Source organism: Hipposideros armiger, unplaced genomic scaffold (genome assembly GCF_001890085.2).
Source record: "Hipposideros armiger isolate ML-2016 unplaced genomic scaffold, ASM189008v1 scaffold_35, whole genome shotgun sequence".
NCBI lineage: Eukaryota > Metazoa > Chordata > Mammalia > Chiroptera > Hipposideridae > Hipposideros > Hipposideros armiger.
In genome coordinates this window covers 1970297-1984384 of record NW_017731385.1, presented here as the reverse complement: position 1 = coordinate 1984384, position 14088 = coordinate 1970297, and the positions used below count along the sequence as shown (strand labels likewise).

Below are 14088 nucleotides of genomic sequence, written 5' to 3'. Positions count from 1 at the left end.
TTTCAAGCTAGTTTAAAGATTCCTAAGCACACTTTGATGTTTACAAAGAAGCGAAATTAAAATCAGTGTGAGAGGCAACATGGGTCTTCCTTTCTCATCACTTATTGCACATTTCTAATTAAAACTCAGAAATAGGTAGAAGAAATGTAATCTCAGAACAAAGTTTAAAATTATGAAGTACATTTTATGTTTTAATTCATCGTCCTGACTTTTCTCAGATTGATGCTAACTGAGGTTTGGGAACCTCTGGGATAAGGAAGCATTCCTTTAGTACTGTCTTAAAGTGTCATTGAAACATACAGGAATATTTAAGTGATTTTCTGATTTTTAAAGAGAAAATAGCAGGTATGCTATTTTCTCTTTAAAAATGGTATTTTTTTAAATGAATAAAGGTAATTATAAAGTTATCCTATAAATTAACTGATATAATGAATTGATAGGTTATTTCTAATTTCAATCATGTGTGATCAAATCTTATATGACAGCACAGAGTAATCACAAACAAACTAGAAGAGCCTCAGAAAAACACAAATTCAATAGTAGGTTTGAAAATGGATTAGAGTACCTTAACACTCAAACGTGTTTCTGTTTGGGGCTTTAAAATATATATATATATATATATTATATATATAATATATATATATAATATATATATATTATATATATATATGCTTTATATATAATATATATATTTCTGATTATTTGATAAATTATAAGCACTCACTACAGAAATTTTAGAACTTGTAAAGACTATGAAAGAGGATTACTTTCTTAAGCTATAACCACTCAAGGGTAACCCTGGTTAGCGTTAAACTTTAATTGCTCGTAAACAGTATGTAGAGGTGACATGCAAAATATTTAACAATCAGTTCTGCACAAGCATTGACCAATGGGAAATATTATTATATGTAAAATCTGGGTGAATCATCATGTTTTGATATCATTTCTGTTGTGTGTATACAAATGTCCATAAATAACATTAGTGATAATGCTGAAATCTACACTATACAACCTTATATATTTATACATTTTTTAATACCATAATTGCAATGCTGATGTTTGGACTATCCCAACTATTGTTTATCCCTGATTAATCTGTGAAAAAATAGAAGAGTCATGAGGCGAATTAGAAATGTATATTTGATAATTGGGAGAGGATGGATTTTTAAACTACTTAACAAACACCTTCACAGCACCTGCTTATTAGCAATGACTAAGTGAAGAATAAATCGTTCTTAGCAAGACCACAGAGAAGCTGAAGGAAAAACTTTGGCAGGGCTGTATTTTCTTATCACAAACAGAGTTAAACATGACATTTTAAATAATCTGCATAGCTTTTAAAGCTATTTTTTTGCACTGTTTATCAATTAATTCATTTTTTTAGCACCATTCCCCAGCAGTTAGCCCTAAGAAGTAAATATTTCATGCCATTAAAATTTCACTTGACTATCCAACTGCATTGTTTGAAAGCAAACAGCAAACCTAGGATGAATTTAACAAACTTTTCCTTTAAGAAGCAAAATTGCATTTTGGGTACACTGTGATTATGTCCGTACTAAATAACAGGGGAGGTTTCACAGATTCTCAGTGAGAAATTCAGTTCACCTTGAAGCTCACTATTAAGACATCCTCCCCTCAAACCAGGAATCATTAACTTGTAAACCCACGAGGGAGTCCTGAAGTACTTTTGAGGCTTTAGGGGAAAGAACGGGAGCTCCATCTCTCTGCTTCTAACACCAAAGAGTCAGTAATGGGAAATCAGGAAGGATTCATCTAAGATGTACAGGGACTTAGGCCAAGAACTGCCTCTGATACTGAGGCAGCCAGAGTGGTCGCCTGATTCTGAAGAACGATTTGTTTGTGATCACATAACTACCCACACTGCTTGGGTATCACAAAAGTACACTTACCTGGACAGCCATTGAGATGTGAAAACCTAATAAAGAACCAACTGAAAATTAGATTTTAACATAAACAGGTCCTCCATAGCACACGGTAACAGATCACAGTGTGTGTTACAGAGTGGCCTTGCCTCTCAGGTGATGTGAAAGGTGCTAGGGAGAGCACCCACTTTTCCATTTTTTCACATCCCAACATGTCCCAGGGAATTCACTCCATCAGAGAAGAGCGATTTCAACCCTCATTTATGTTTGAAACAGGAAAACAACGTAACAGCTGCATGCTGCATTGAATAAGGAAGATACACATGCATTTAAATCACTTATATCTTACTTTTTTATGATGCAATTGTGAATTATGTTCTTTTTGCATCTGTAATTAGAGGGCAGAACAGATGGCGAAGGCTTCGTTTAAAGTGATGTGTCCATTAAAATAACCTAGGCTGCCAAACGATTGTTCACGATAACAGGGCATTCACTCACCATGGCAGGCACTTTGCGTCCTGAAATATGTTGCAAAGGCCCCTGGACTATACATGGCGCTTATTATTTTTAAGGGCTTTCCAATAAAAGGGTTCACTGTAGCACGGCTAGCTTTGTACCTCATTTATCTTCCGAGCATATGTTTTACTATATTGTTCTAATTAAAAAGTGACCTTGTGTATAATGATCAGAACTCAGTGTTGAAAATGACTCATATAGGAGCCAGGGATATGAAAAGACAGTCAAGCCATGTTACACCGGGCAGAGAGGTAGGGGTGGGGACGGCAGCTTTTGGGGGAGACAATCTTTTCCCAAGATCAGAGTGCGAAGAGTTTAGAAGATTCGATTCATCTTTGGGGCACATTAGCCTCTTACCGTACACTATTTGGAGAAGGTTTTTGAGGCAAAAAAACCACAAAAAACAATAAAAACAAAAGGGTAAAAATGTCATAAAATTTGGTTTAAAGATGCTCATGTAAAATTTAGTTATTTTGCATTTGGCCAAATCAAATTGACTTCTGTGCTGTTTAAAGCTATTAAAGATGCATTTTGGTTTGCTTTGCTTGGTCAAGATATGTTGGAACATTTTGGCATGTCAGGTGCTGTCAGCGATAATGACATTATTGAACTTTCCTTTTTATCAACTTCTGAGGAGAGCTGTCAAATGTATCACACAGTGCCTAGAACTCTATAAAATAATTATAATTTCCACACTATAAAGGAGAAAACAGTTTTAGAGAGATGAGGACACTGGCCCTACTCATCTAGCTGGTAAAGGTATTAAAAAAAATTGAAAGCAATAGACGAAAACATAAATGATGTTTTTATATAATTTCTGGAGAAAGGATTTTCTAAATCAAAACTGGTTAAAAAAATCAGAAGCACATGTAAATATTCCACAAGCAAAATTAAAGTTCAAATCTCTAACTAGAAAAACATTTGTAACTGATATGAAAAGTGTTATCCTTAATATGTAAAGAACTCATACAAATCAATAAGCACAGAGATTCTCAATAGGAAAATGCCACAAGGGCAAAAGCAATTTACAGGAGGAAACATGAATCACTAATTAAAATAATAAGTGTGTTCAACATTATTTATAATCAGCTATTTTAAAATAAATAACCAAAACGCACTATTTTTAATGAAAACCTTAGAAATCATTTTCAAAATGTTCATACCCACTTCTGGTAGAGATTCAGTAAGAAAGTCATTGTGTTAGAGGGAACATATGTCAGAATTATCTTTCTGAAAAATGCTTTTACAGTTTATATCAGGAACGTTAAAAAAATATGTGCATTTTATCTATTATTTCTCCTTTTACAAGTCAATACTAAGAAATCAAGCAGAAATGTGGACAAAACTTTGTGCACTTAGATAATAATAATAATGCTATGTATTAAATTAAAAAAAAACGCAAAAATCACCTAACTACCAACAGTTTGGCTAACAGTTTGACAAATTTTAATATTTTCACAAAATGACAAAATACTACAGCATTAAAAATAATACTGCTAAAATTTGGGTTCTGTTTGCATCTGAGGAAAAATCTTGCATTCCTAGGCATATTCCAAAATTCAGTGTGAAAATTCATTTCTGGCAAACAATTCCATCTCTCCAGCATCCTTGTCTTAAATTTTGGTTAATCAATGGGAGAATCTCACACTTCGGCATTTTTTCTGCACCAGTCTTTTTGTGAGTAGTTAATGATCTGTAAACACCGTTTAAACGCACCAGGGGAGTTCACCATTTAGAAGAATTCTGTAGGGAGCCTTTCGTAGAAGAAAAAGTCTCTGGATAATACAAATATTCAGCACTAAACAATTTTTTATTGGCTTTAAATTTTATTTTAAAATCCTTTCAGTGGAGCTTCCAGTCATCATAAGAGTATTTTTATTTCTGGGGGAAAAAAAATCGCTTTCATTTGACCAGAGTAAATGTTTCCCCACCTTTTAAAATAAAGTTTAAGGCGGCATTGTAATGAGACTATGGGCTGTGGATGTGGAGACATTCTGAAAGACGGTGGCTTGGTCTTCAGATGGTTTGAATTGGTATTTCTGGAATCCCATAAATATCCTTTCAACCATTTGATGGACATTGTCAACCTGGTATGGGGCTGAGAGGTGAAGCAGCCAGCACACGTTAAAATAAACAGCTTTTCTGGGCCTTGTATCCTTTCGGGAGGAACCTAGAAATATCCATGGGCTCCTGACTCTGATGGAAACACTGGATAAAGCACTCCTCCCTAATGCAAGGAGGGAAACTGAGGTTCCAGGCCTAGATGTCCTATCTGACTCTTAGGGAACCTCACAAGGTCCCCAAATGTTCCTCTGTGGACTAAGTTGTAGTTTCTGATGGAGTGTTATTGTATTTTAAACCCTTTGTAGGTTCATAGGGAAATCCTAAGGAGTAAGGAGATGGCAATAGTGAAATATTTTCAGTCTTGCACAGGGAAATCAAGCACTTATCACATTATACGTGTTCTGATTGCTTTCTTGTCAGACTCCATTCCTGACTGGAAAATTCCACAGAGCAAGTACGTGGCCTCTTTCACCTTTGCCTCCCTGCGGCTTACTCCAGACACTGGCCCAGAGTCCAAACTTCCTTGTTCCATAAATACATGTTTTCTTCTCTTTCACGGGACTACACACCAGGCTGTAGTTTCTGATGGAGTGCTATTATATTTTAAACTCTTTGTGGGATGCCCATATATTCCAAGGATCAATAGTTCTGCTTCTGCTTCTGGGTTTTTTTATTTATTTTTTATCAGCATCTCCTCCATCATCATTAACTACTTCACACAAGGACCTGAGGAAATTTAAAGATACTTTACCTGTCCATTAGAATCTTTGAATCTAGTTTCTTTGTGGTACAATGTGATTCATCTGCAATGAACAGATGAAGTGTTTGGCATTCAAGATTCAGACTTTTCAGGAGTGTAACAATATTCCGGACATATTCTTCATTGATTTAAAATGGAATCAGGATATAAGAGGAGAACAGGACTAATGAAGAATGAAGAATAGCTGAATGTACAATAAAATATGGCTGCCAAACATACAGGGAGAAAATGGTTCTTTTGAGTGTTTTTCTTTTGTTATGAAAACTCAATTTTAAAATATCAATATTTTATGCTTTAATTTTTGATCTCTGACCAAGCTATTTGTCATTGTGGGAATGGTGTTCTGGCAGCCACTACTTATATGCTTTTTCATTGTGAAATGGGTCTTTGGTGATCATTCTTTTTCACCGAGAGCATCTATCTTGCTAGGTTAAGACTTTGGGGTTTCCACTTCCCCAAAGGTTACATCTATAATAATTGTGTTACCTTACCTGCCAGTGGCCATTTCTCAATTATTGTAACTCAAGGATTTGTGATTTCCAGAATGAGAGTGCGTCCCATTTCTTCCCGCACACAGATGTTTGCTTAATGAATGCTTGCGGTTTGTTTCCTCTGCCCCAGAAAATTAAGAGGCCATAGATCAGAGGAGAAAATGCTAATTCAAAGGCCGGGCCTGGCATGATTTGTCAGCCTGGGGAGATAGCTTACAGTTCTATGGTTTTTTTCAAGGAATTTCCTGAACCTATGCAGGTTTCAACTCATTAAGGTCAGCCAACAAGCTTAACAGCTTTCCCTATTCCCCTACCCAGGTAAGGGTGTGCATGTATGTGTGTGTATGTGTGTGTGTGTGTGTGTGTGTGTGTGCACGCGCGCGCATGCACACATGCTCACTGAGACCTTGAGCATTGTTAATTCTGATTGTGAGTGAAGGTGATGACTGACAGGTGCTCACAGAGGGGACAGTTTTCAGGTCTTGGAGAGATCTGTTGGGATAAACACAGTCGAGATAATAGCGTGGGGCTGGACAAAAGCGACATCATTGTGAAAATGCCTTCAACCTGAAACACGCTGATGGAACTGTGCATGGACAATGGACGCAAACTGCCTAATGTGGGATGTGAAGCTAGCAACCACTCTTAATGGCAACTGTAAAACCAAGCATTATGTGAGCCAGCAGAAAGGAAAATGCAAATTGATTCTCCCTTTGTTTAGATGTAAGTGCTTATCAAGGTTAGTAGGTATTCAAGGTCTGTGACACCAGAATAATTTGTTTTATTATAATCCATGCAAAAGGAGGGCTCTTGGGGCTTTCTGAGTGACTCAGATGGCCAGATACAATTCTACCATCTGAGCTCTTAACAATCTCATCTCAACGTATCTCGTACTCTAGCGGATGGGGAGAAAGCAGGTTCAGAACTGAAACCCTTTCAAACGTGAGAGGGTAGAATTCATAGTTATGATGGATGACAGCAAGCAGTACTTTGTTCCTCGGTGATTTTACAGAATTGAAACTCGCATTTGGACTTGAACTGCTTTACAGTTGCCTATTAGGCAAAGGCTTTCCAAGTTCGTCAGCTCAGGCTCCTGGACACTAGCAAGCTGTCCAGTGTTGGCTCTTTCCCATCACAGAGGCTCACTGGACAGCAGATATTAAGATACACGTGATTCAGTTTGTCTGGGATAAAAACCACCCTCATCACAATACCAGGTCTCCACCTACACCGAATGGGAAGTCCTTAGGACCCTCTCATTCTTGTCTTGTCACCACCCTGAGGGAACAGCTTCCGTCTTTGGATGCTGTCACATAGTGACACCTATTGTTCAATAAAGCAATTTTTGGCACTGCCTTAATGCATCTCTATCCAGATGGTAGTTCAGGAAAAAGGAAGGCGGGAGGGCAGGAGGCATCCTACTGCTGGGCAAATCTTTTCATTTGAAAAACTGAGTCACAGTGGGGACTACTGGAATGTCTTCCCCGACTACAAGTTGTCTCCAACGACAAGGCTAATGGATGGCGACCTTGGCAATGGGAAATATGGCTGCTCAGAATTTCTTTTCAGCTGTTAAGTATATGCGAAATGTGACTGGTCATTCTTACACGCATTAATGAAACAGATAAAGCCAGTTCCATGTGAGTGGGCTTAGACATGGATACATCACTCTAATTCTTAAGGAGTTTGGTTTTTGCATCTTCCAGTAGGTCACTGAGTGATATAACCTTAATGTAAAAATTGAGCTTTTTATTCAGTGGGCTAGTTAGTTGCTACTCTGGAGAACTGTATGAATGCACTACCAAATATATGCACTTTCCTCAGGGAACTTACAATTGAATTTTCAGCTGGATGTTGGCTGGCTTCTCACACTATTGCTCTGAAAATAAATGTAACATTTTTGTTTTCCTTGGGAATTGATCATTATCTGTCAAAGGAAAGTCACCAAGAAGGTTTATACTAATTAAGAATAATAAAATATTAAAAATGAAATAAACCACATTAGTGGTTTCTTTGGTTTACAATCAGCAGAAAGCAGTTTGACCTCGCTTATTCAAAAAAGGTTCTTCATTAAAAGGATGCTGAAGTGGCTGTAAAAGGACTGAATCAAGTGGTCTCAGAAAGTGTGGAAACAGTCAGGGCTGGGGTCCTGTGACCTCTAATAGCGGTTGCTCTGACCTTCCCCCTGGAGACCTACTGTTAGTTAACTCAGTTCCCAGTAACTTTTTGTTGAAGTGAAGAAGCTCATGTGAGAAAAAAACTGATTGGCTCAACCTGGGCCAGGGGTCTGATAACACTGCCTGTGGTGGTCAGAGAAGTGAGGATGTAACACACGCACACATGGCCACCGAGGGGCCTTCTGTGCAGCGGGGGTGGGGGGAAGGGGGAGGGGTCAGTTCGAAAGGAAGGGAAAACTGTGAGTGGATAACCCCACAAATGTCAATTACAATGGTAATAAGAAAGGTTCTCATTTTCTAAAAGTGCTGATCTCACTTAAAAGATTCTAATGCTGGTGGAGTGGAAGTTTCAGAAGGGTGTAGAGTTTACTTTTATAGAAATTAATGATTTGGAACAATGAGGCAGAGTTTGGACTGTGACTGCATAGCTTTGTTTTCATCACTGTTTTCTGTCTGTTATTTCTCCCTTGGCTTGGTCAGGCTACTGATGACTATGTGGCCAGAGTGGATCAGCAACATTCTCAGGACCAGGTGATACCACGGGTTCAGAAGAGGACCCAACCTTGACTCTAAGATAATAAGCTCCATATACCATACATGGTCCCTGTGCCTTTTACAGCCCGACTTTTCTTCCAGTTTTTCAGCTCCATCTCAGGCCACACGATTCCCCTGACTTGCAGTGCAGGAAAATTTCCAGTCACATATAGAGCTTGTCGTAGTTCAGCTATTCCTTATGCTGTGGCCCCTTTGCTCGTGCCATTTTCACTGACCTGGAATGCAACCCATCTCCTCTACCTGGATACTGGCCCTTTAGAGCACTTAGCAGGGTTCAACTGTCACCTCCTCCAGGAAGGCCTCTGTCCCCTGCATGAGTCAAGTACTTGGCTCACAGTGGCTTCTCTGCAGTTCCTAGGACATGTGCTCCCAAAGATGAGGAATATTTCCTTTTCACCTTTGTATCCTCCACCACATCTCGGCCAAAGATTGGCACAGGAAATGCTCCTTGAAAGAGTGAACAAGGCAGAGTCAAAGTGAATGCAGACTCAGGCCTGCAGAGCACCTCATCCTGTCTGCTGCTTCCCAGAGCGTTTGGCTGTCACCTGGACCTTCCCCTTGCAGCCTATAGGTGGCAATGAGAGGTTTCTCTCGCCAGCGTTTCTTTCCTTCAGGTCTGATGGTAATGACAGATCATTCCGAAGCATGCTGTGTTTGGAATGAAACCAACACAGCACCGGTGTTATGTACACTTCAGTCCCTATCAATCTTGACAGGAGTTTTATGTGGGGATTTTATGACGAAAGGCTTCCTACCCCATCACACCTTCCCTGAGCCATCCACTCCCAGGGGAATATTTGTCTACAATTGTGGGGGGAAAAAAAAGAGAAAGAAAGAAAGAAAAGAAAAGCCAAGAAAACCTGCAACACATTGCTATTTCCCAATGTAAACACCTTCCATTGTTCCTGTTAGTGGCTACAGAGCCACGTGCTATTTGGCTATATGAAGTATATACAACGTAAACATTCTACACATTTACATATTCACTTACATAAATTATATAAGTATATAAATCTATATAGCAACCTTTTCTGGGCACACAGTGGTAAGTCTCTCTCTCTCTCTCTCTCTCTCTCTCTCACACACACACACACACACACACACACGGAAAGGGAAGAATATTACTACTGTTTCCACTCCGTTAGAGATAAGCATCATTGGTATGTCAAGAGTGGGAGTGGGACAGAATTTTAAATTAGGTGAGATACAGGTCTAAATTTTTTACATCTTTCATCTTTTTCCACGGTGTCCCTTTTGCTAAATCGGCTCACCAACCATCAAGGCCAGTGTGCTAATTTGCCTAATTTGGAGTTGGAGAGAATGTGGATTGATTTTCAACTCTCAGAGTACAGGGGAAGGGCCATCTGTTAGGATTAACTGGGTGTGTAAATCCCTTTTGACTCATCTTCTCTGACAACGGGGTGGAAGAGTAACTGGTCGACCACAGCGTTCTCTCTTGCTTCACAGTAAGAAATATACTTTCCCTCTGAGAAGTCCATCAGTTAATATTAACAAGGAGAAAGAGAAAGAATAACTTGGCAGGAAGCTCTGCCTTTCCCCAGACTTGAGTCAAGAGATCATCAAGGAAGGAGTCTAGCTGTAAAGGATACCTCCCTTCCTCTGATGAGAGTGACAACTGGGTGGCTGGCATCGGAGGGCAGCCGGCTCTCCTTTGGCAAACAAACACCCACTCTGGTAAGTGCCTTTTAATGTGCATCAAGCCTACGTCTAGGAAAAGGATGCACAGTTGGCAAGTACAGAGCTGTAAGGGGATAGCTTTGACATGCTGATAAAGCTTCTCGGTTTACTTTGGACTTGACTTTATCATTTACTGAAGGATATTATTAGTGTGGAGATGATAGCCATTCTCTGCCTTCTCAAACGAAAGCCAGTGAAATGTATATGAACAAAAGGTCTGTTATGGAGAATCCTACCCTGTTTGTTCAGTGACTTTGGGATTCTAATCGGACAACTTAAGAGAGATAAAGCCCGGAGCAGAGAAAAAGAGCCCACCCAGTTCGGGGCCCCCAGGAAAATGAATGAAAGTCAGTCGTGTTGAAAATGGAAGCTCAGCCAATTCCGAGCCATGCGTGTAGTTTTCCCTCATTGCAAATTTGATATTATAAAAATAGATTTGCTCTTTGGAGCCAGATGGCACACGATACTTCTGAAGTGAAATCCAGCCTTATGACAATGGCCACCTCCAACGAGGAACCACTCGGGCTGGGATGCCAAACTATTCAGCTCTTTGTGAGTCCTTTTCATCAAGCAAGCACTTCTGAATCTCTCTGAGTGCAGAGACGCATCCATGCCCCTCGTCCATAATGTGACTATTGTTTTAGCGGGGTGCCTTTTTTTATTTGCTTGTTTGTTTTTCATCTGCCTTGCTCTTGTTTGAAAAAGAAATAATTAAGAACACATAAATAATAACCTTGGTACTGATCATCAGTTAGCCAGTTGCTTTACAACATGCTTTTGGTGCTCATTTTCTGATGGTGTCATCCATTGATTGATTGATTGATTGGTTAATTGCCACATCCATTCATTCAGCAGAGTTTGCTTTCTCACACAAGCGAGATCATAGGATCTGGAGTCCAAAGATCCTTGTTGGGCTCCTCAAGACATGATTGTTAGAAGCCATTTCACCTTGGAAAATTCGGTGCTAGCTTCTATAGCTTACATGGGAGATAATCATAGCGATTGTACCCCAAAATGTCATTTATCAAAGTGACTTATAAACAGTAAAGCTGTGCAAATACTTTTTACTCTCAGAGGCTGGAACTATGACTGGAAAATTGGACAAGTTAAGTCAATAAGTATGTTTTAAGCATCTATTTCATGCTCAGAAACGTGTGAGTTTTGTAGATAAAAGACTAATCTGACAGAAATACTGGACTCAAGAAGGTTAAAGTCTTTGAGAAGAAAATGATTTAATTGTGGAGAAGTCGCAAATTTAGTCATAGTATTTTCCTAAAATTTTCTAGAAAGTAATTTAGTTGCTAGACAAGGCCATCAACATTGAATCCCCTCTGATCCTCAGCCTTATTTTGTAATAGCCCAGGTTTAAAGATAATACCAGTTGTTTTAACATATTACCCCTGTAAACATAATAAATTATTCATAATTATTTAACAAGAAACATATTGTTTGTTAAATAATTTCCTAATTTCATGGCAGTTCGGAAACTTAATGGTGGACACTGAATCCAGGCTACTTTTCTCTGTACTTTCTAGAAATCCAATGATTTTCAATAATAATTGGAAATATTTATTTTTCATTAAGAACAATTATTTAGTTGTTGAAGCAAAATTTCCAAATGTAGGCTTGTCAAAAGAAAGGTGCTTAAACATTGGCTATTCTATTTAATAGTTATGTGATTTAGGCAAGTATTGTAATCTTTTGAAACTCAGTTTTCCAATGTGTAAATGGGATAATCGCGCCCCATTTTAAAAAAGGAAACATGAAATAGGCATGGAGCACTAATATTAATGAGCTGCAGGTTAGGTTTTGGTAACAGGGACCCTGAAAGACAGTAGCTTGCACACACAGAAGTTTCCCCCTGCCTCACAAAGACACCTGAGGCTATTCATGGCTGCCCACTGATGCTGTGCCCAGCAAGTCTCTGTGATGGGATATAATAGCTTCACTTCCACCGTGGAGGCCAGCAGCACAGCTACACCAGACAGACAAGGGATGTGGCTTTAGTGACTTGAGGGGTGGTCAAGGCCTGAGAGCATCAGGGCACTGAGGGGCCTCTGTCTGCTACAAGGATCCTCAGAGAAACAACCACCTACAACATCTCATGGCCTCGTGGGCTGCTCGCATCACACCTCTCAGAGTGCCTATTGCGCTTTCCTTATATCCCAACCATAATGTGGATGGTTGGTAGTGACTGTCTTTGCATGAGGGCATGCTCTGTGTCACAGGGGCCCTGATGATATTCTGGAGCTTGGGCTTAGGGGCGTGGAAACACATGCGGGGTGTGTGTGTGTGTGTGTGTGCGCGCGCGCGCGCAGAAAAGGGCAGTTATACGGGGGGGCTATTACTCAGGTATCAGGACCAAAGCCTGCTGGAGGATCCTCCAAGGGCTCCTTTAGCCCAGTGGGACTTTACAGACAGGCAATCGCTTTTTCAGAGTAGGGCTCCATCAGCTCAGGGTCTACGGGCCTGCAGCAGAGGGCTCTCATCTTTTCCAGAGGCCATGGGACTTGAGCTCTGAGGGGGTGTTACAGATGGTGCTGCAGGTAAGTGTCAGATGGGGAAGCAGCATGTGTCCTTGTCACCTTCACTTCCCCAGAAGCCACTTCCCTGAGTCTCTCCAGGCTGCCAGCGGAGGCTTAGGGACCTGGCTCTCCGCCCTGCTCCTGGAGCTCTGACATTGCAGCTTGTGCACCCTACCCCATAGAGGGTGAGAAATCACAGGCAGCACAGGCCTTTGAAAGCGCCACCAAACAGGGGTGCGGCCCTGATGCTCATTTACATCTCTCCTCTTCTCTGCTTCCTTTGTAGCCCAAGGGTTGCAAAGTGTCACCCTATAATAGCTTAGGCAGGTGTTGGACACAAGGACAGTGGAGCCACGGGCGGTCACCTACTGTCCCTGGAACAGTCAAGAGAGACGAACTTGTCTTAGGGGAGTTTGGCTTCACCTGTATGAAATGTGAGGAGACACTGAACTGAGAATGTCCAGGTAATTGAAACTGCACTGAACGAGCCAGGGGCAAGGTCAAATCTAGGGGTGTGTGGATAGAGCCTCTCTGAGGCTCCAAGAATGTTGGAGCACTTCCTTTTTTTTCTTTTTAAGGTAATTGGCATATTAACAACAACAAAAAGAAAACAGACTTCGAATCTTTGTGGCATATTTAACATTTTTACACTTATCAAAATAACACGTTCTGTACCCACAAACAATACAAGTATATATTTTTTTTGGTTTTCAATCAGGATAGAGTTCCTCAAACATACTTATGCATGGACGATTAGGTAGCATGGTTTTATAATGGGGTGTATGTAAGCTGATCATTCCCTTCCCTGTGCCTGGGGCAGTCTGTTCTGCAGCCACTGTCCCAGCATAATTATTAATAGCACTCAAAGAATGTCCCAGTTTGGATGATAAATTGTTTGGTCAACTTAGGAATATGTTTAAACCTGTATGCCGACTGCCTTCTCTCCTTGTGGCTCAGTGACTCTGTGTAAAGCCTAGTTATGGAAATATCCAAAGTCTAAGTTGGAGGCCCTTTGGGAATGGGCTTTGGGGGTGAATGTGGGAGTCACCTCCATGGTGGTGACACTGGAAGGTGAGCTGGGAATGGATGTGAGGCGCTGGATCAGCCTGTTCCCGGGGGTGGGTGATGAGACATTTGTTTTTGTTTGTTTGTTTGTTTTTTAGCTGAGCCATCCTGCTACCTGTTGGCAGCTCAGCAGCTGCTCAGCTCGGGCTGGACTCGAACCGCTGTTGCTCAGAGCTCAAACTCTTGAGTGAGCTCTTAACCAACTGAGCCACTCGGCCGGCCCTATGAGACATTTGTTTTTGAACTTGGTACTTTCCATATCACGGCTCCATAGATTACCTAAGTTGATCCTTTGACACTACTATGAAGTAGGCGGTGCCTGTAATGTTATTCCTGTTTTACCCGATTAACAAA

General features: G+C 40.4%; 1 long non-coding RNA gene across 1 annotated transcript in view; it reads left to right on the top strand.

The window, feature by feature from the left end:
* The first annotated feature begins 10022 nt into the window (after positions 1-10022).
* LOC109380380 (uncharacterized) overlaps positions 10023-14088 on the top strand; it is a 27430-nt gene continuing 23364 nt past the window's right edge. The window contains exon 1 of the long non-coding RNA XR_002123460.1: positions 10023-10141. This is a non-coding gene — a long non-coding RNA (uncharacterized LOC109380380). The remainder of the gene's footprint in view (positions 10142-14088) is intronic.